The 22815-nt window shown below is 39.0% G+C and overlaps 1 pseudogene; it reads left to right on the top strand.

The window, feature by feature from the left end:
• The first annotated feature begins 209 nt into the window (after positions 1-209).
• LOC118896974 lies at positions 210-22550 on the top strand (annotated as a pseudogene).
• The last annotated feature ends 265 nt before the right edge of the window (positions 22551-22815 follow it).

The raw sequence follows: 22815 nt of genomic DNA, 5'->3' as shown, positions 1-22815 counted from the left end.
GGTATTTACCTGAAGAAAACAAAATCACTATCTCAAGGATATCTGCAACCCCATGTTCACTCCAGCATTATCTACAATAACCAAGACATGGGAACAACCTAAGTGTCCATCAACAGATGAATGGATAAAGAAGATGTGGTATATATATATATACAATGGAATATTATTCAGTCATTAAAAAAGAAGGAAATACTCCTGTTTGTGACAACATGGATGACCTTGAGGGTATTGTGGTAAGTGCAATAAGTCAGAGAGAGAAAGTCAAATACTATATGATCTCACTCATATGTGGAATCTGAAACACACACACACACACACATACACACACAAACCAAACACACAGATACAGAGAACAGAGGTTGGAGGTTGCTGAGGCAAGGGGCAAGGGGTGGGTGAAATGGGTGAAGGTGATCAAAAAGTCCAAACTTCCAGTTATAAATGTCCTGGGGATGTAATGTATAGCATGGTGACTATAGTTAACAATACTGTATTGTATATTTGAAAGTTGCTAAAAGAGTACACCTTTAAAGTTCTCATCATAAGGAAAAAAATTGTAACTATGTGTGGTGATGCATGTTAGCTAGACTTATAATGGTGATCATTTTGCAATATATACATATATCAAATCATTATGTTACACACCTGAATATGTGTCAATTATATCTCAATAAAAAATAATATCTGGACATTTAAAAAATGTTCTCTGAAGAATTTATATTTGGGAAAATGAGTATATTATGATATAAGTGAAAAAGAAATAGAATAGAAAATTATTACTCTGTGAAAATGTAAAAAGAAGTTACTGAAAGAAAACACAATTTTTTTTAAAAGCCACTTTTCCTCTCATAGGTGTGCTCGAATAGACCTTAATATGTGGTGTTGAAATTTAGCTAGTCCTGCTACACACCCTTCTTTAGCCACTTGCTAGACGGTTCATTTTGGAAAGTTTTGTTACCTCTCTGAGGCCATTTCCTCGTTTGTGAAATTGGGATTATAATATTACACACCCTAGAGGTTTGTTAACCTCTGGGCTCAGTGCTAGAATGATTCCTAGCTTTATTCTGTCATAGTAATTCTGCATCCAATTGTCACCATTATTTTCCCTGTCCATGCTTTCAGAAGATAGGGAGATCCTGAAGGCACTATTACATTAATCATCTACATTTCAGGGCCTGGCACAGCTTCATATTACTCAGCCTCAAATTTAGATTTTTGACCACTTCCACATAAGGTAATATAGAGTCACTAAAATAAACTCATATATTGATCAAAGAAGAGGGTTATCTCCAAACTTTAAACTCTTGTCCTAATGGAAGAAATAAAACGCTGCTTAGAAAGAAAGAAAATGTAAGATCAAAAGGAAAGTCAGTTCTAATCATCAAAGTGCTACTGAACTGGGCTTGAGTAGCAGACACTCTTGTCTCCTCATGCACATTCCCTAACACTCCAGGGCACAATGTCCACAGCCAATCGCCAACAGCTGTGTCTCTCTACTTTGGTTCCCCTACACTAGAGCCTGAGTGTGCAGCAGTGGAAGTGCCAGCAATGAACACCTCTGTCAGTAGCCTTCAACCAATTACTGGCAGCATTGTGTGAAGACACCCCAGCTCCCTCACCCCTCAGGGGGAAAATGCTGAGGTGTGTGTTCTACACTGTCTCTAGAATTCCCCAATGGAATTACACTCCCATTACCCACAGTGGTAACTTGCTTTATAATGCACACTTTAGGAGATACCTTCTTGTCCCATTTTCTTACTCCTTTACTAATGTTTTCTCCACTTGCCAAATAAACTACTTGCAAACTTAAATCCTTGGCTCAGGATCTGCTCTTGGAGAAACCCATGCTCAGAGAGTACAAAACCTCAGAATTTTCACAATTTCAGCTCCTTGATGTTCCTGACTCTCCAGGGGAAGAAGATAAGATTTTTCCTACTGTTAATATAATTTAGTTATATTTTTGTTCCACACATTCGGACAGGCTTTTTAAGACTGAATTGTTTCAGTTGCTTATAAAACATTATTCTGAAAAACTACCTGTCATTTTAATAGCAAATATTATAAAACTAATGATCATTAATTGTATACATAATGGTTAATTAATTTTATGTGTCAACTTGACTGGGCCACAGGGTGCCCAGATATTTCATTGAACAGTATTTCTGGGTGTGCCCGTGTGGGTGTTTCTAGATGAAATTAACATTTGAATAAGTAGACTGAGTAAAGCAAACTGATCTCCCAAATGTGTGTGGGCCTGTCCAATCCATTGAAATCCTCAATAGAATAAAAGGCTGTGTAAGAAATAATTCTGTCTGACTCACTTCGAGCTGGGATTTTGGTCTTCTGGCTTCAGACTTGAACTTGGACTAGAACTTATATCATCAGTTCTGGTTTTCATGCCCTTAGACTTGGACTGGAACTATTTTGGCTCTCCTGGGTCTCCAACTTGTAAACTGTAGATCTTAGACTTCTCAGTCTCCATTATCATGTGAGTCAATTCCTTATAGTAAATCAATCTCTCTCAATAGATAGATAGATAGGTAGATAGATAGATAGATATAGATGTAGCTATAGAGATAGATCTTGTTGGTTCTGTTTCTCTGGAGAACCCTAATATACTGTCATTTGTTTCACTTATACATAAGCATACACACACACACACACACACACACACACACACACACAAGCATACACAGTCAAATACAGTATCACCATCATTATTTTGAACAAACTGTTACATTAGATCAATTAAGAATAAGAAAAATAAAAGTTTCTATTTTACCTTCACTTATTCCTTCTCTGATGCTCTTCCTTTCTTTACATAGATCTGGAGTTGCTAATCTATATCATTTTCTTTCTCTGTAAAGAACTTCTGTCAACATTTCTTTGAGGCAGATCTACTGGCAACAAATTTCCTCGATTTTTGTTTTGTCTGTTAGTCTTTATTTCTCCTACACATTTGAAGGATAATTTCATAGCTTGGTTTCACAGAATTCTAGGTTGGTTGTTTTTTTCCTCTCAATACTTCAAATATTTCACTCCACTCTCTTCTTTCTTGCATAGTTTCTGAGAATTTGAATGTAATTCTTATCTTTGCTTCTCTACAGGTAAGGTGGGTATTTTTCTGGCTTTTTTTCAGGATTCTGGGGGTAGGTTATCTTTGCTTTTCTGTAGTTTGAAAATGATATGCCTAGGCTTAGCGTTTGGGGCATTCATCCTCCTTGGTGTTCTCTGAATTTCCTGGATCTGTGGTTTGGTATTCGGTATTAATTTGGGAGAAATTCTCAGTCATTACTATTGCTTCACATATTGCTTTTATTCCTTTTTCTCTTTCTTCTCCTTCTGGTATTCCCAATACATGTATGTTACTGCTTTTGTTATGTCTCACAGTACTTGAATATTGGGTTTTTTTTTTCCAGTCTTTGTTTTCTTTTGTTTCTATTGATATCCTTAAGTTCAGAAATTCTTTCCACGCAACGTCTAGTCCACTAGTGAACCCATCAAAGGCATTCTTCATTTCTGTTAGTGTTTTTATCTCTAGCGTTTCTTTTTGGTTCTTTCTTAGAATTTCCATAACTCTGCCTATCTATTCTTTTTTTTAAAAGTTTTTAAATTAATTAATTAATTAATTAATTAATTTTTGGCTGCGTTGGGTCTTCGTTGCTGTGTGCAGGCTTTCTCTAGTTGTGGCAAGTGGGAGCTACTCTTCATTGTGGTGCGCGGGCTTCTCACTGCAGTGGCTCTCTTGCTGCAGAGCATGGGTCCTAGGCACTCGGGCTTCAGTAGTTGTGTCATGAGGGCTTCAATAGCTGTGGCTCTTGGGCTGGGCTCTACAGCACAGGCTCAGTAGTTGTGGCGCACAGGCTTAGTTGCTCCGCAGCATGTGGATTCTTCCCGGACCAGGGCTCAAACCCATGCCCCCTGCATTGGCAGGTGGATTCTTAACCACTGTGCCACCAGGGAAGCCCTGCCTATTCTTGCATGCTCTCTATTTTTTCCATTAGAGCCTGTAGCATATTAGTCATAGTTGTTTTAAATATTTAGTCTCGTAATTCCTACATCCCTGCCAGATCTGAGTCTTGTACAGATGCTTTCTCTATCTCTTCAAACTGTGTTTTTACCTTTTAGTATGCCTTATAAATTTTTGATAGCCAGTTATGATGTACTGAGTAAAAGGAACTGCTGTAAATAAGCATTTAGGAATGCGGTGGTAAGGTACTGGGGGAGGGGAACCATTCTATAGTGTTATGATTAGGTCTCAGTCTTTCAGTGAACCTGTGCCTCTGGACTATGAACTTCACATGTGCTTCTCAGTCTCCCCCACTACCCCTACACCTTAGGTAGGACAGGATAGCTAGAGTGGCCTCTCATTTAAAGTGAGACCTGTCAGTGTGGTCGTGTTTTTTTTCCAGTCACATTCAGCTGCTCTGCATGGGTACAAGTGCAAAGTAGGAGGAGATTTTTCTATAACCAGTATTGTATTTAACCAAAGCAAGAGAACAGCAAGCAAGAGTATACCAGTGAATATAAAGATTGACCATGGAATTTAACAAGAAAGGAGAGAGACAGTTAGATAGAGGGCTATGAGAAGGTGGTAGGATCAGTACATTGGGGGGTTGGGGGGGGTGGCAGTGGAAAGACTTTCAAAATGTGGGTAGGAGTGCATGAAAATATACAACATTAGATATAAAATATGCACATGAAAAGTTAAGCCTATAAGTTTTAACAGTGTTTGCCTCGAAGTTAGTGAGATTTATGGGTAAAAAGTGATGATTATTTTCTTCTTTTCCTTTAAATGTACTTTAAATTAACATATGCAGTTGACCGAGGAACAAAGCAGGGTGGGGGTGGGGGTGGAGGTGGGGGTGGGGTTTGGGTCTCTGGCTCTCTGTGCAGTAGATCCGGTATAACTATAGTCTGCTCTCCATATATGCAGTTCCCCATCCATGGATTCAACCAACCTGGAATCCTGCAGTAATGCAGTATGGAAAACAAAACAAAACAAAACAAAACAAAACAAAAACAAACACACACACACATATAAGTGGATCCACTCAGTTCAATCCTGTGTTGTTCAAGGGTCAACTGTCTATTTCTTTGAAACTTAAACATCCCCTCTTTCGTTAAGCTTCTCTCACTGGACAACGCACAGACCTGAGACATCGGGCTGGCCGGGAATCCTGCCTCAATTTCCCTGGGCTGACATTTCCTCCTGCAGAATCCAGGAAAAGTGGCTCCCTCAGTGTAGGCCTCCTAGGCCCAGGCTAAGGTGAAAGTCGCCTTGAGCACCATCAGGAATCTGCGACCTTCGCCATTCCGTCTGGGTGGGGACAGCACTGTGGGCCTCCCCCCGGAGAATTATCAGGGTGCCCTGGAGGCGGGCCCACAGCTTTCTCAGCTCTGGACTCGGTTTCCAAAGGGTCCAACGTATTTCGCGCAGGTCCCATCGTTGGGCTGTCCACCTCTGGAGAGTGCATCACCCTCAGCAACGCGCAGGCTGGAGGCAACTCAGCACACTGACCCAATCGTCCTACCGCCCAGCTCCACTTCTTACCGGCAGTCCCTGCCCCGGCGCCCAGGACTACACTTCCCAGAGACCCCTGCGCCAGAAGCTGCTTCTGCCCCGGCCTGCCTTCCCGCCACCGATTGGCGGCTGACGCCCGGACTCTGCGCTGAGGCTTTCGGCCCCGGAGGAATGGTCACTCTTTTGCGCTGCCTCTCGACTTGGCGTGTGGGTTGGGCTAAAGAGGATGACGGTGTCATAGTGGCGGTCACTGTGCGTCTGTCTTGGGAGTGGCTGTGAACGTGCTTGCGCGGCTATGTGCTGTTTGCGTGACTGTGCATGAGGGGATGGGACACGGGAAAGGGGCCACACGCCGTTCGAGAGCCCTGGTTGGTGGGTGAAGGCGGGGCCTAGCTCCGGGGCGCTGCCTGGCACCTGGAAGAGAAGGTGGTGGGCTGAGTTCCGGGGGCGGGCTTGGTTAGGCGTAGCTGGAGGGGGCAGGGCCTAGTCGCATGGAGAGGCTGGGTTGGCTGGTCCTGGTCACGCGGAGTGTGCGCCTAAGCTGGGCTTGGTTGGACGCAGGGGAAGGGGCCAGGCGGCTGTGCCACATTTGTGGGCGCGCGTGTGTGATTTGCAGCTGTAGTAACCACCCGCCTTCATCGTGAGTGGCTCCAGTGCTATCGTTATGTGTTTCTGAGGGTTGATACAGGTCTGAACCTCTGTTTCCTGTGTTAAAAGGTCTAAGTGTCTTAAGCACTTTTACACGCTGCCTAAGTGTTCTTCAAAGTGGTTCTTCCAACACATGGTGTTTTCAAAGTTTTTATTATTGTCAATTTGTTATACTTGTATTTTTGTTACATTCTTAGTAGTCCTCATTCAAGTACTGTACATTATACATACTGCAAAAAGTCTTATGTATGATTATACAAATTGATGAATTTTTAAAAACCTAAGAGGCCTTGGTGATAATCAGCACTGAGACAGGGAGGAAAAAAAGGACAATGCCAGCATTTCAGTTCTCCTACACCCCTGCCCTGTCATCTTACTGCTAAGAGTAACCGTTATCCTGACTTTAACATTATATATTTACTTTATTTTTACTCCGCACTGTACTCTTTTCTGTCTTCCTTTGCTCAGGTTTATATTTGTGAGATTCATATTATTGCTTGTTGTTACAGTTCATCCATTCTTATTGTTCTGTACTATTCTATTGTGTGACTAACATAATACCACTGTCTGATGCAGTTGCAATTTCTAGTTTGGTGCTGTTACAAATGCTGCTACTATGAATTTTTCAATAGGTGCTTTTTGATGCACATAAATGTGCATTTCTGTTGGGTTTATACCTAGAAGTGAAATTGCTGGGTCTTAAGGGGTAAAAAAGTTCAACTTCAGTGGATTTTCTCCAAACAGGTTTTCATTGTACTCCCACTGTCAGTGTATGAAAGTTCCAGTTACTTCACATTCTCACTAATGCTTAGTACTTTTCATGTTTTTAATTTTAGCCTTTCTGGAGTTTGTACATTCCTTTGATGCCTAATAAAGTTGAGCACATTTTCTTATGTTTATTGGCTGTTTGGGTATTCTCTTTTGTGAAGTGTCTGTTCAAGTTTTTGCCCATTTTTCTATTGGGTTGTCTTTTTGTTATTGATTTTAGGAGATTTAAAAACATGTATTCCAGAGACAAATCCTTTTTTGGACATATGTATTCTAGTGAATATCTTATTACAGTTTGTAGGTTGTTTTAGAGGTATCTGTTGATGCACAGTAATTCTTAATATTAATACAGTCCATTTTATCAATTTTTCTTTATGGGTAGTGCTTTTTGTGTCCTATTTTAAAAAATCTTTCCATTCCAAGGTCATAAATATATCATGTTTTCTTCTAAAAGTGTTAGTATTTTGCTTTTCACCTTTATATCTGCAACCATATGGAACTGATATTTAGAGTTTGATTTCTTCCATATGGATAGCAAGTTGACCCAGCACCATTTATTAAAAAGCCATCCTTTCCTCACTGTAGAGAAATTATACCTTTGTTATAGATCAGGTGACTGCATATGTGTGTCTTTTCCTGTACTCTCCATTTTGAGCTCTTGGTCAATTTATTCTAATTCCAGTTTCATAGTCTCTAAATTTCAATAACTTTACAATAGGCGTTGATGACCTTTGTTGTCCTTTGAGATTGCCTTGGCTATTCTTGGACCTTTGCACTTCTATAAGAATATTAGAACCAGTTTGCCAATTTCATAAAAATATTTGCTTGTTTTTTTTTTTTACTGTAATTGTATTGAATCTACAAAGTTTTTGAGAAAATTTACATCTACTAATACAGTTTTCTGATCTATGAACATGGTGTATCTATTACTGCTATATGTCCTTTTAGTAATATTATTTCACTTTAAATTTAGAGGTCTTAAACTTATTTTGTTCAATTTAGTCCTAGCTATCTTTTTATTTGTATATTTTTTCTTTTCTTTTTTTATTATGTAAGTATCAGGTATATAGCATTATAATTCGCCATCTGTATGCACTACAAAGTGATCACTACCCCAAGTCTAGTTACCATCCATCACCATACAGTTGACCCCATTCACCCATTTCGCCCAACCCTCAACCCCCTTCCCCCTGGTAAACCTAATCTGATTTTTATATCTATGAAATCATACAATATTTGTCTTTGTCTGCTTATTTCACTTAGCATAATACCTTCAAGGTCCATCTGTGTTGTCACAAATAACAGGGTTTCATTCTTTTGTATGGCTGAGTGGTATTCCATTGTGTATATATACCACATCTTCTTTATCCATCTATCCATCAATGGACACTCAGGTTTTTTCTATATCTTGGCTATTGTAAATAATGCTGCAATGAACATAGGGGTGTGGATATCTTTTTGATTTAGTGTTTTTGTTTTTATTCAGAAAAATACCCAGAAGTGGTCATATGGTAGTTCTATTCTTAGTTTTTTGAGGATTCTTTTTATATTATTGAAGGTGCATCAGTTAAAAATATTTGTTTCTATTTAATTCTTGATTTATAGAAATCAAGTTGACTCTTTAAGTTAACCTTGTATCCAGCAACCTGGATAAAAATCACTCAATTCTAGTAGTTTATCTGTAGGTTCTTTTAGATTTTTTTATGTACACAGTCATGTCATCTGTGAATAATGAATTTAATTTCATCCTTTTCAGTACTTGTGCCCCATGTTTCTTTTCTGTTGCCCTGTTGTACTGGCTTGGACCTCTAGTTGAATAGAAGTGGTGAGTCTTTTTGCAATCTTAAGGGGAATGCATTCAGTTTATTAGCATTATGATATTTGAGGCGACATTAAGATATGCTTTATCAGGTTAATGATGGTATTTCCTTTGATTTCTGGTTTGCTTAGTTTTTATCATAATGTTGAATTTTGTCAAATGATTTTTCTGCATCTATTAAGAGGGTCATACGAATTTCTCTTTTTAAAATTAATGAGGTAAATTACATTGATTTTCAAATGTCAAACATCCCTTACATTCTTCAAATAAACTCACCTTGGGTATGATGTCTATCTTTTTTTTATATGACTGCAACTTTATTTAGGATTTTACAACTTCGTTCATGAGAGAGATTGGTCTGTAATTTCTCTTTCTTCCTTGTCAGGTTTTGGAATCAAGGTTATATTGACCACATAGAAAGAGTTTAAGATTGGTGTCATTTCTTCCTTAAATGTTTGGAAGAAGTCATCAGTGAAGTCATCTGGGCTTTGGTTTTCTTTGTGGGAATTTTTAATGACAGATTTCTTTGGTATGTAATGGAATATTCTTATTTTCTACTTGTGACAGCGTTGATAAGTTGCATTAATTGAGAGACTTGTACATTTACATCCAATTTTTCACATTTATTAAGGTTGTTCATAGTATTCTCTTGGTATCTGTGGGTTCTATAGGAACAACTTTGTATCCCTGTTATTGTCTATGTTTCTCTTATTTTGTTGTTTGGCCTTTTTAGGGATTTATCAATGTTATTAATCTTTATAAAGGAACAACTTTTGATTTTGTTGATTTTTCTTGATGGAATCTTTGATTTCTGTTTCATTGATAATACTGCCTTATCTTTATTATTATATTTTTTCATTAGGTTTGATTTGCTCTTCCTTTGCTTTCTAGCTTTTTGAGATGGAAGCTTAAACACTTAACTTTTAGCCTTCTTTTCTGTAAGAAGACTATAAATTTTCTTTAACACATCTTTAAGGCTGTACATTTTTCTGTATGCACTACTTTGAGCACATCACACAAGTTTTGATATGTCATACATCACTATTTTTCAATTCATAATATATTCTAATTTGCATTTTGATTTCTTCTTTGACGCTTGGATAATTTTAAAGTATACTGTTTAGCTTCCAGGCAGTTGGGGATTTTCTGGTGGTTTTTTAGACCTTTAGATTAGTTCCATATTATCAGTGAATATACTCTGAATGATTTCCTTGTTGAATATTGTAAAGCTTTTCTTTATAGCCCAGGATATGGCCAATTTTAGTAGGTATTTCAAATGCACTTGAAAAGAATGTGAATTCTGTCATTTGATTCTACATATGTCAGATCAACTTTGTTATTTATGTCAGTCAAGATAGTCTTTAATCTTTACTGATTTTTTTCTATTTCTTATGTTAGCTGTAGAGAGAGGTATGTTAAAGCTCTCACTATCTTTGCATTTTGTCAGTTTCCTTTTACTTTTGTGAATTTTTGTCTTATGTATTTTGATTTTATGTTATTGAATACATATAGATTTAGGATTTTGTGATCTTGCCTGTTGAGTTGACATTATAGTAAAAATGAAATATCCCTGTTTACGGCAAGAATAATTAATAGACATAAAGTCTATTTTTTTCTGGTATTACCCTAGTTCTACCTACTGTCTTTTGGTTAGTATATACATGCTGTGTCTTTTTTTATCCTTTACTTTCAATCTTTCTCTGTCCTTATATTTGAAGGGTGTCTCTTATAAATAGCATGTAGTTGGGTTTTGTTTTTAAATATGCTCTGACAATTTTAGTCTTTTCTTAGTTTATATTACCTAGTTTACATTAAATACAATTACTTATATAGTTGTGTTTATGTCTATCCTACTATTATTTGTTTTCCATTTAGTATATCTGCTTTATCTTCTCTTTTGCCTTATTTTGGATTAATTGAATTTTTTATCTTTCCATTTCCTCTGTCAGTTATACATTTATTTATGTTTATTTTAATGTTTACATTAAAGATTACAACATGCATCCTTGATGTATTATGACTTAATACAAATTATTATTTTTACTATTTCCCAATATTGGAACTTTGGAACGTCTTAAACTTCATTTGCCAGCTTCCTACTCTTCCCTCATCCTTTCCAGTATTTATTTGTAATGAATGTTATTTCTACACATATTTAAACATGAATATTTTTTCCTGATGAATACTCAATAAAATTTACCCTCATATCATTTACTCTTTATGTTTTTCTTCATTCTCATGCTTCCAACCAGGATTGTTTTCCTTCTGCCAGATGAACCCGTAAGACTTTCCTCAATGTGGGTGTAGACTAGAAGTTGGTATAATTCACTGAACTCTCAGCACTAATAAATGATAATAGGGCCTTTATAGTTGGCAGCTTGGCAGTTCTTGTGTCAAAATTTGTATTACACACACCCTTCATTTCCACTTATGGATGTTATCATACAGATTCATTTGTGGATCATACAATGTAAAATAAATAGCAGTTGCTTGGAAATAATCTAAATATTGATTATTAGGCAGCTAGTTAAATAAATTATGGGTCATTTTCAAGATGGAAAATTCAATAGCTAAAATAAGAATAAAGTAGCATTTAATGCATCAATGTAAAATGATCTCCAAAATAACACAGTTAATAAAAAATAAGGCAAAAGAAGGCATTTCCACATATTGTAATGAGGTACTTGGATGTTCTGACCAACCTGTTAGTGAAAACAACCGTAATTTATAGGCAATATATAAAAATAATCACTGAGGGATTTTAAACAGAGTTAAAGGTCTAGGAACTTGGATGTTCAAGAAACTTCCTTTGGGAGGTTAGAATGAAGACATTTTGCTAAATCACCTGAGTAAGATTGTCATTCCTGCTATAGCCAAGTTCTTCGAGTTTAGGATGGAGCTGTGTATGTGGTTTCTTAGAACTCCCTCAGTTAATATGTATGTGGAAGGAAGGAGGGATGAGGAGAACAGGTCATTGTAATACTCACTTTGACTTCTCTGAGGAAAGCCTGGTCTCTACTGAATTCTTTTTTTCTATCCAGCTCTGCCATCTCAGGACAATCACCCAAAAGACAGATCAGTCTTGAAATTCTGAAAGCTATGGCTCATGTGAGTTCGAATTGTCACTTCCTGAATTTTTTCAGTTCCTATGTTTTATTATTTGTCCTGAAAATAGGTACTGGAGTGTCTTCCAGGAATGTACTCCCAGATCTGCCATTGTCATGATTGCCTTCCCTAAGTCCTCTTCTCCCCAGTCCGTCCTTGAGTGACCAGTTGACAGATTATTAGATATCTCTCATTTGTCCAGTTTTCAGTCAGGAATGCAGATAGAGCCTATTCCCTCATGGGAAATATTAAAGCCTCCTTTCACAAAACTATGGCTTAATAAGGCTGTGGTGAATCACCACATGGGTCTGTGTGTAAGAAAGCTTTGATTTGTTCCACTAGTTTTTTTAATGAGATGTAATGGGATAACTAGGTAATAGCTTTCCATCTGTGAAGACCTTGAGAAGTCTGGGCAAATCTAAATGTCTAAAATATAAAGGTTAAGAACTGGTAATTCAGTTTTTCTGTTTGTTTGGTTTTGTTTTTTCTAACAGATTTATTGGAGTATAATGGCCTCACAGTACTGTGTTAGTTTCTGTTGTACACCAAAGTGAATCAGCCGTGTGCATACATATGTCCCCATATCCCCTCCCTCTTAAACCTCCCTCCCATCCTCCCTATCCCACCTCTCTAGGTCACCACAAAACACCGAGCTGATCTCCCTGTGCTATGAGGCTGCCTCCCACCAGCTAACTATTTTACATTCAGTATTTGGTAGTGTATACATGTCGATGCTACTCTCACTTCATCCCAGCTTCCCCCTCCCACCCCATGTCCTCAAATCTATTCTCTATGTCTACATCTTTATTCCTGCCCTGCAACTAGGTTCATCAGAACCTTTTTTTTTTTCTATTTAGATTCCATATATATGTGTTAGCATACGGTATTTGTTTTTCTTTCTCATTTACTTCACTCTGTATGATAGACTCTAAGTCCATCCACCTCACTACAAAAATCTCAATTTCGTTTCTTTTTATGGCTGAGTAATATTCCATTGTATATATGTGCCACATCTTCTTTATCCATTCATCTGTTGATGGACATTTAAGTTGGTTCCATGTCCTGGCTGTTGTAAATAGTGCTGCAATGAACATTGTGGTACATGTCTCTTTTTGAATTATGGTTTTCTCAGGGAACATGCCCAGTAGTGGGATTGCTGGGAAATATGGTAGTTCTATTTTTAGTTTTTTAAGGAAACTACATACTGTTTTCCATAGTGGTTGTATCAATTTACATTCCCACCAACAGTGCAGGAGGGTTCCCTTTTCACCACACCCTTTCCAGCGTTTATGGTTTCTAGATATTTTGATAATGGCCATTCTGACTGGTGTGAGATGATACCACATTGTACTTTTGATTTGCATTTCTCTAATAATTAGTGACATTGAGCATCTTTTCATGTGCCTCTTGGCCATCGGTATGTCTTCCTTAATGAAATGTCTATTTAGGTCTTCAGCCCATTTTTGGATTGGATTGCTTGTTTTTTTGATATTGAGCTCCATGAGCTGTTTGTATATTTTGGAGATTAATCCTTTGTCTGTTGTTTCATTGCAAATATTTTCTCCCATTCTGAGGGTTGTCTTTTCGTCTTGTTTATGGTTTCCTTTGCTGTGCAAAAGCTTTTAACTTTCATTAGGTCCCATTTGTTTATTTGTGTTTTTATTTCCATTTCTCTAGGGGCTGGGTCAAAAAGGATCTTGTTGTCGTTTATGTCATAGAGTGTTCTGCCTATGTTTTCCTCTAAGAGTTTGATAGTGTCTGGCCTTACACTTAGGTCTTTAATCCATTTTGAGTTTATTTTTGGGTATGGTGTCAGGGAGTGTTCTAATTTCATACTTTTACATGCACCTGTCCAATTTTCCCAGCACCACTTATTGAAGAGGCTGTCTTTTCTCCACTGTATATGCTTGCCTCCTTTATCAAAGATAAGGTGACCATATGTGCGTGGGTTTATCTCTGGGCTTTCTATCCTGTTCCAATGATCTATATTTCTGTTTTTGTGCCAGTACCAAAATGTCTTGATTACTGTAGCTTTGTAATATAGTGTGAAGTCAGGGAGCCTGATTCCTCCAGCTCCATTTTTCGTTCTCAAGATTGCTTTGGCTATTTGGGGTCTTTTGTGTTTCCATACAAATTGTGAACTTTTTTGTTCTAGTTCTGTGAAAAATGCCAGTGGTAGTTTGATAGGGATTGCATTGAATCTGTAGATTGCTTTGGGTAGTAGAGTCATTTTCACAATGTTGATTCTTCCAATCCAAGAACATGGTATATCTCTCCATCTATTTGTATCACCTTTAATTTCTTTCATCAGTGTCTTATAATTTTCTGCATACAGGTCTTTTGTCTCCTTAGGTAGGTTTATTCCTAGATATTTTATTCTTTTTGTTGCAATGGTAAACGGGAGTGTTTTCTTAATTTCACTTTCAGATTTTTCATCATTAGTGTATAGAAATGCAAGAGATTTCTGTGCATTAATTTTGTATCCTGCAACTTTACCAAATTCATTGATTAGTTCTAGTAGTTTTCTGGTGGCATCTTTAGCATTATCTGTGTATAGTATCATGTCATCTGCAAACAGTGACAGTTTTACTTCTTCTTTTCCAATTTGGATTCCTTTTATTTCTTTTTCTTCTCTGATTGCCATGGCTAGGACTTCCAAAACTATGTTGAATGAGAGTGGCGAGAGTGGACATCCTTGTCTTGTTCCTGATCTTAGTGGAAATGCTTCCAGTTTTTCACCATTGAGTATGATGCTTGCTGTAGGTTTGTCATATATGGCCCTTATTATGTTGAGGTAGGTTCCCTCTATGCCCACTTTCTTGAGAGTTTTTATCATAAATGGGTGTTGAATTTTGTCAAAAGCTTTTTCAGCATCTATTGAGGTGATCATATGGTGTTTATTCCTTACTTTGTTAATGTGGTGTATCACATTGATTGGTTTGCATATATTGAAGAATCCTTGCATCCCTGGGATAATCCCACTTGATCATGGTGTATGATCCTTCTAATGTGTTGTTGGATTCTGTTTGCTAGTATTTTGTTCAGGATTTTTGCATCTATGTTCATCAGTGATATTTGTCTATAATTTTCTTTTTTTGTGATATCTTTTTCTGGTTTTGGTATCAGGGTGATGGTGGCCTCATAGAATGAGTTTGGGAGTGTGCCTTCCTCCACAATTTTTTGGAAGAGTTTGAGAAGGATGGGTGTTAGCTCTTATCTAAATGTTTGATAGAATTTGCCTGTGAAGCCATCTAGTCCTGGGCTTTTGTTTTTTGGAAGGTTTTTAATTACAGTTTCAATTTCATTCCGTGTGATAAGTCTGTTCCTACTTCTTCCTGGTTCAGTCTTGGAAATTGTACCTTTCCAAGAATTTGTCCATTTCTTCGTGGTTGTCCATTTTATTGACATATAGTTGTTTGTAGTAGTCTCTTGTAATCCTTTCTATTTCTGTGGTGTCAGTTGTGATTTCTCCTTTTTCATTTCTAATTTTATTGACTTGCATCCTTTCCCTTTTTTTCTTAATGAGTCTGGCTAATGGTTTATCAATTTTGTTTATCTTCTCAAAGAACCAGATTTTAGTTTTATTGATCTTTGCTATTGTTTTCTTCGTCAGTATTTCATTTATTTCTGCTCTGATCTTCATGATTTCTTTCCTTCTACTGACTTTGGGTTTTCTTTGTTCTTCTTTCTCTACTTGCTCTGGTGTAAGGTTAGATTGTTTATTTGAGATTTTTCTTTTTTCTTGAGGTGAGATTGAATTGCTCTGTACTTCCCTCTTAGAACTGCTTTTGCTGCATCCCATAGGTTTTGAGTCGTCGTGTTTTTGTTCATTTGTTTCTATGTATTTCTTCAGTGATCTCTTGGCTATTTAGTAGCACACTGTTTAGTCTCCAAGTGTTCGTGTTTTGTATAGTTTTTTCCCTGTAATTGATTTCTAATCAGAAAAGGTGCTTGATACGATTTCAGTTTTCTTAAATTTTCCAAGGCTTGATTTCTGACCCAGGGTGTGATCTATCCTGGAGAATGTTCCGTGTGCGCTTGAGAAGAAAGTGTATTCTGCCACTTTTGGGTGGAATGTTTTATAAATATCAACTAAATCTATCTGATCTATTGTGTCATTTAAAGCTCGTGTTTCCTTTTTAATTTTCTGTTTGGATGATCTGTCCATTAGTGTAACTGGGGTGTTAAAGTCCCCCACTATTATTGTGTTACTGTCAATTTCTTCTTTCATGGTTGTTAACATTTGCCTTATGTATTGAGGTGCTCCTATGTTGGCTGCATAAATATTTATAATTGTTATGTCTTCTTCTTTGATTGATCCCTTGATAATTATGTAGTGTCCCTCTTTATCTTTTATAACAGTTTTTATTTCAAAGTTTATTTTATCTGATACAAGTATTGCTACTCCAGCTTTCATTTGATTTCCATTTACATAGAATATCTTTTTCCATCCCTTCACTTTCAGTCTGTAGGTCTCCCTAGATCTGAAGTGGGTCTCTTATAGACAGCATATATATGGGTCTTGTTTTTGTATCCATTCAGCCAGTCTGTGTCTTTTGGTTGGGGCATTTAATCCATTTATATTCAAGGTTATTATAGATATGTATGTTCCTATTATCATTTTCTTAGTTGTTTTGTGTTTGTTTTTGTTGGTCTTTTTCTTCTCTTGTGTTTCCCACCTAGAGAAGTTTCTTTAGCATATGTTGTAAAGCTGGTTTGGTGGTGCTGAATTCTCTTAGCTTTGGATGTCTGGAAAGCTTTTGGTTTCTCCATCGAATCTGAATGAGATCCTGGCTGGGTAGAGTATTCTTGGTTGTAGGTTTTTCTCTTTCATCACTTTAAGTATATCCTGCCACTCCCTTCTGACCTGCAGAGTTTCTGCTGAAACATCAGCTGATAACCTCATGGGGATTCCTTTGTACGTTATTTTTTGTTTTTCCCTTCCTGCTTTTAATATTTTTTCTTTGAATTTAATTTTTGTTACTTTGATTAATATGTGTCTCGGTGTGTTTTTCCTAGGGCTTAACCTGTATGGGCCTCTCTGTGCTTCCTGGACTTGGGTGACTATTTCCTTTCCCATGTTAAGAAAGTTTTTGACTATAATCTCTTTGAATATTTTCTCAGACCCTTTCTTTTTCTCTTCTTGTTCTGGGACCCCTATAATTCGAATGTTGGTGCATTTAGTGTCATCCCAGAGGTCTCTGAAATTGTCTTCAATTCTTTTCATTCTTTTTTCTTTATTCTGCTCCTTGGCAGTTATTTCCACCATTTTGTCTTCCAGCTCACTTATTCATTCTTCTGCCTCAGTTATTCTGTTATTGATTTCTTCTAGTGTATTTTTCATTTCAGTTATTATGTTGTTCATCTCTGTTTGTTTCTTCTTTAGTTCTTCTAGATCTTCATTAAACATTTCTTGTATTTTCTCAATCCATGCCTCCATTCTGTTTCTGAGATTCTGGATCATCTTTACCATCATTACTCTAAATTCTTTTTTAGGTAGATTGCCTATTTCCTCCTCATTTATTTGGTCTTGTAGGTTTTTACCTTCCTCCTTCATCTGTGACTTATTTTTTTGTCATCTCATTTTTTTTCTTTCTATGCGTAGGATTGTGTTCCTGTTTTACTTGTTGTTTGGCCTGAGGCTTCCAACACTGGAGTTTGTAGGCTGTTAGGTAGAGCTGGCTCTTGGTGCTGAGATGAGGACCTCCATGAGCCCTCACTCTGATGAATATTCCCTAGGGTCTGAGGTTCTCTGTTAGTCCAGTGGTTTGGACTTGGAGCTCCCACCACAGGAGCTTTGGCCTGGCCCCCGGCTCATGAACCAAAATCTAGCAAGCCCCATGGGGTGGCAAAAAAAAAAAAGGGAACAATAACAAAGTAAAAAATAAAATTAGACTAGTAAACAGATATGTTAGAAAGAATATAAAAATAAAAATATAGATGAATCAACAACTGGAATGTACAACAGTACCAGAATAGTAAAAAAGAGGAGGAGGGAAAAGAAAAAAGGGGGGGGGAAGGCCTTGGCTGTGGAGGGTGGGACCTAAGCAAGGGTGAGGTTTGGGCAGTGGGTGGGGCCTATGTTTAAGACCCACAGGGCTGGAAAAGGCCATGGAAGGTGGGGCTTAGGCTCAATGGAACAGAAGGGGCCCAGGCATGCCCCCCACCCCTGGTCTCAGAGGGTGGGGGACCTCACCTGGGAGCCCAGCATGTTTCCTGGGCCTGAGTTGCCAGGGCAAATGACCTCTGCTCCTCCCAGAGGGCCCCGCCCAGCTGCCTCTTGTGTTCTCCCCTCGGCCTCCTTCCTATGCCCCCAGGACCAATGCAGCTGCGGGGAAGGGAGGCCTTGGAGATCAGGGGACTGGCCTGGGAGCTCAGCAGGCTCCCAATGTCTGAGTGGGCAGGGAAAACACCCTCTGCTCCTCTCCCGCTTCTCCTGGAGGGCCCCTCTCACCTTTGATTTGTTGCACTAGTTTTTTAATGAGATGTAATGGGATAACTAGATAATAGCTTTACATCTGTGAAGACCTTAAGAAGTCTGGGCAAATGTGAATGTCTAAAATATAAAGTATAAGAATTGTTAAGTTAGGTTTAACCATAAGAAATACCATTTGTCTTGTATATAGCAGGCAATAAAAATGTTTACTGGATATTTGTCTTGACAAAGAAAAATGCTTGTGATCACATATTGTGACATAATGATGAAACTGAGTCTCTAAGAAATTTTTGAATCATGTGCAAATTGTACTTTCAAAGATGTAAATATAAGATACACATAAGATGGATGAAGGCCACAAGTTTGTTTTCTTAGTCTTCAAAGCTATGTGCTTTTTGCTACTTAATTTATTTGGGAAACTCCATTTTACAATATTTGCTCACTTCCAGCCCTTCTGTCTGAAGGAGACTTGTTTCTAAAATGAGAAGGAGGGAGGGTGCCAGCTCCAGTCCTATCAGACATGTGCCTCTAGTGTCAGCCTGTGCCTACTCCTTTCTATGATGACTTCTCCATCTCTCTTTATTTCTTGAAAACTTGTCTTTATAACTTCGCCAGTGATGTATGTGGTGACTTTTTTCAGAGGTTGGTGGCATTCAAGGATGTGGCAGTGGACTTCACTCAGAAGGAGTGGGATTGCCTGGGTGCCACTCAGAAGGATCTATATAGAGATGTGATGCTGGAGAACTATGGCAGCCTGGTCTTGATTGGTAAGGACATTTATTTGCAAATCATTCAGTATTCACCATCTGGAATTTATGCCTTTGTCTTTGTGGATTTTTTGAGTTGTCTGAATTTCTGGCCTCTGCTACTGAGGGAATAATCTGTACTGTATGGTTGTGAAAAAGGTATCTGTTGCATACCATTCTTCAGAAGTCCTTTACACTTTCGTCTTGTTATTCTTGTAATCGTCTTTCTTCTTCAATGATGAAAACTGAACTTGAATTCTGCCACACCTACAGCTTGATCATACTTCTTTTCTTTTCTTGCAAGTAGGATTATTCTATGTCTAAGCTAGATGTGATCTGTTTATTGGAGCAACAGAGGCAGCCTTGGATGGTTACCAAGGCCATGCCAGGAGAACCTTGCCCAGGTGAGTGAGAGCTCATCAGCAGAGAGAAGCCTTGACAACCCAGCTGGCCCTGCAGCAGCACCACCTTTGATATTTTTATTGGGAAGTGTCCTCCAAGGACCAAGGCCTAAAGAGGAAGAGAAGGTCTGAGACATAGGGAGAAAAGTAACTTATTTCTCTCCCTTCTCAGAAATGTAGGTGCCTTCCTTCCCAATGCCTGGTATTCTTTTCCTGTACATTAAATCTAATTCTTTCCCAGCTTCTCCTTGTCATTTAAACTTGGGTAAGTATTGTCACTTCTGAAAATTTTTTTTAAAAAACCCTATTTTTAACTACTATTCAGTGACTTACTCCCTTTTTGAGAAGTTTCTCCTTTATTCAGTAATTCATACTTCATTCATTGACTCTTATCCAGAAGGTGTTGATGTTTAATTTATGCAAGACTCATTTCAGAACTTAGAGGAAATAAAGTGAATAAACTATTAAGAAATGTTTCACCTAATAAGAGAGCTAGAACAAGTCCATAAGCAATTCCCATAAAGTAGCCTCTGCTATGGAAGATGGTCCAGTGGGATGCTTAGATATAAATTGGGTCTAAAGATGCAAATGTGAAAGCAATTAAGAAAAGCTATTTATGTCTACATTGAGGTGGAAGGAGTGTCAGTGGAGAGATTAGGGGTCAAGGAGGATGAGCTATATTTTAGCCTCATGGAAGACATAGCCTGTCCATAAAGAAGAAATGGGACCCTTGATAGGTCATTGGTGAGTTTTCTCTTTTGATCAGAAGTCAGATTGAAATGTCATTCAATGAAAAATTCTCTCCTCTGAAATTTGAAAGAGATGATACATTTCTTATTTTTGGTAAAAAACTTTTTACATTCCAGAAACAACATTGTTTTAATATCATTGTTCTGAATGTTGAATTTATATGTTTATTCTCATAGTTCTTTCATCTAGCACAACCATATCTTTTTTATTTTGATATAGATTCAGGTATATATATATATCTCATAGTCCTTTAAGATTGCTTTGCAATTTCTTGTTAATAAAATTTTCAGCCTGTTACACATCTTTTATTTGCATGGATTTTTAAATATTTGGTTGGATTCCCTGAGAAATAGACTCAGGGATGGAGATTAATATGCAAAAAGTTCACTGGGTAGTACTGCCAGTGTCCAGCCTGTAGCAGACTGAAGGAGAAACCTTTGAGAGTTGCCCAAAGTAAGGTAAGGTTGACAGGCCTTTATACCCCACATTGACCAGCCATTGGATGCAACTGCTCCTGGGAAGAGGCACTCCCTTTTGCCAAGGCCACTGCCTGGAGGGAGACTCAGCTGTGAGCTATTGTCTGCCAACACACTGGGCAGTTGGGGAATGAGTGCTCTAAAAGGGGATCTGGGCATTCACTACAATTAATTAATTCTAAGATGTAGGATTCCTGGGTCCAAAGAGTTAAAAAAGCTCTTTAAACCCTTGTCCTTAACAGTATATAAGGTAGATACCCACTTAATCTGAAATAATACATTTTAGACCAGTAGTTTGTTAGTTAAAAAGTCATCTGAGACTTCCTGGCTCTGTCCCTCACACCCTGGCTGGGCGGGCAGCAGCCCCACAGCTCAGCTGACAGCAGCGGCCGGCCACACTACTCTGCAGCTCCTGATGCCAGCCCGCCCTTGTGGACCCTGCCTGGCCCTGGCTGCAGCCTCCTCCCCGCCCCTGCCCAAGAGGAAGTGCTGGGGCAGGGACCACCTGCCAGATGCCTGGGAGGACAGCGCGGGGCTGGCCAAGAAGTGCCCATTCTCAGTGGAACTAGCCGAGGGTGGCCCCACTGGCAGTGCACTCTACACGTTCATCACCCCACCCCACCATGCCCCCTGCTGCTGACCTTGGCCCAAGGCTGCCCCAGAGCCTCGACCCTTGTGTTGCATCTCTGTGTACAGTGGACGCCGCCCTCTGCTCATGCACACTCACATCCAGGGCTGCATCTACAACTTCCTCCAGCACCTCCAAATGGAAGTGTTTTGTCTTCCTCATTGTCCTGGTCTGACATCTTCAGAGTGCTGTCCACCGTCGAGCTGTATGTTGCCAAGCCACGGGGACCCTCTTCTGGATGGAGATTGTCCTGGTTGTGTTCTTTGGGATGGAGTAAGTGCTCCACCTCTGGTCAGCAGGGTGCTGCAGCGAGTACGGGACATCTGGGGCCAGCTGCACTTTGCCTGGAAACCCATTTCCATCATTGACCTCATCGCTGCCAAGGCCTCCATGGTTGTCCTCTAAGTGGGCTCTAAAGGGCAGGTGTTTGCCACCTTGGCCATCAGGGACATCTGCTTCCTCCAGATCCTGAGGATGCTGCACATTGACGGCCAGGGCTGCTGGGCTCCATGGTCCATCCACCGCCAGGAACTCCTGTATATCAGCTTCGTGGACCTCATCTTCTCCTCCCACTTTGTGTACCTGGCCAAGAAGGACACCATGAAAGAGAAATCCAACCGAGTCGAGTTTGGCAGCTACGCAGATGCCCTGTGGTGGTGGTGGGGGGTGGTCATGGTCACCACCATTGGCTATGGCAACAAGGTGCCCCAGACATGGGTCTAGAAGACTATCACCTCCTGCTTTTCTGTCTTCGCCATCTCCTCCTTTGTGCTCCCAGTGGGAATTCTAGGCTCTGGTTCTGCACTGAAGGTCCAGCAGAAGCAAAGGCAGAAGAATTTCAACCAGCATATCCTGGTGGCAGCCTCGCTTATTCAGATGGCATGGCTGTGCTACGTGGCCGAGAACCCCGACTCTTCCACCTAGAAATTCTACGTCCAGAAGCCCTCCTGGAGCTACACTCTGCTTTTCCTCAGTCCCAAGCCCAAGAAGTCTGTCATGGTAAAGAAAAAAAAAGTTCAAACTGGACAAGGACAACGGGATGAGTTCTGGAAAGAAGATGCTGGAGGTCTCCCACATCACATGCAACCCCGTATGGGAGAAGCAGAGGCCTGACCATTTCTCGGTAAACAGATATGACAATTATGCCAGGCTTTTCCATCTGGACACATTTGCCCAAAGGTCATCCTACCGCTACCCATCTCTTCGTGATGAAAAGATGTCCACTCAAATTTTAAGAGATTTTTTTTTCTGATTAAAAAAGTGGCATATGCTCAATATAGAGCATATGAAACATACAGAAAAGAATAATGAAGAAAAGACCTTTTCCCTTACCACCCAGAGATAGCAACTGTTAGGTTTTGGACATAGGCCCTACCTCCTTAGTTTTAACAAACACATGGGTTGGTTCCACCTAGACTCTTCAGTATTGTTCCTGTGTTTATCATTTGTTCTGACATGATTGTTACCATATATCATTTGAAGTTCTTGTAAAGTTGATTTTTTTGCTGTGCCCTATC

Source organism: Balaenoptera musculus, chromosome 6, assembly GCF_009873245.2.
Source record: "Balaenoptera musculus isolate JJ_BM4_2016_0621 chromosome 6, mBalMus1.pri.v3, whole genome shotgun sequence".
Lineage (NCBI taxonomy): Eukaryota > Metazoa > Chordata > Mammalia > Artiodactyla > Balaenopteridae > Balaenoptera > Balaenoptera musculus.
Note: the sequence above shows the minus strand (reverse complement) of the source record. Positions and strands in the feature narration are given on the sequence as shown.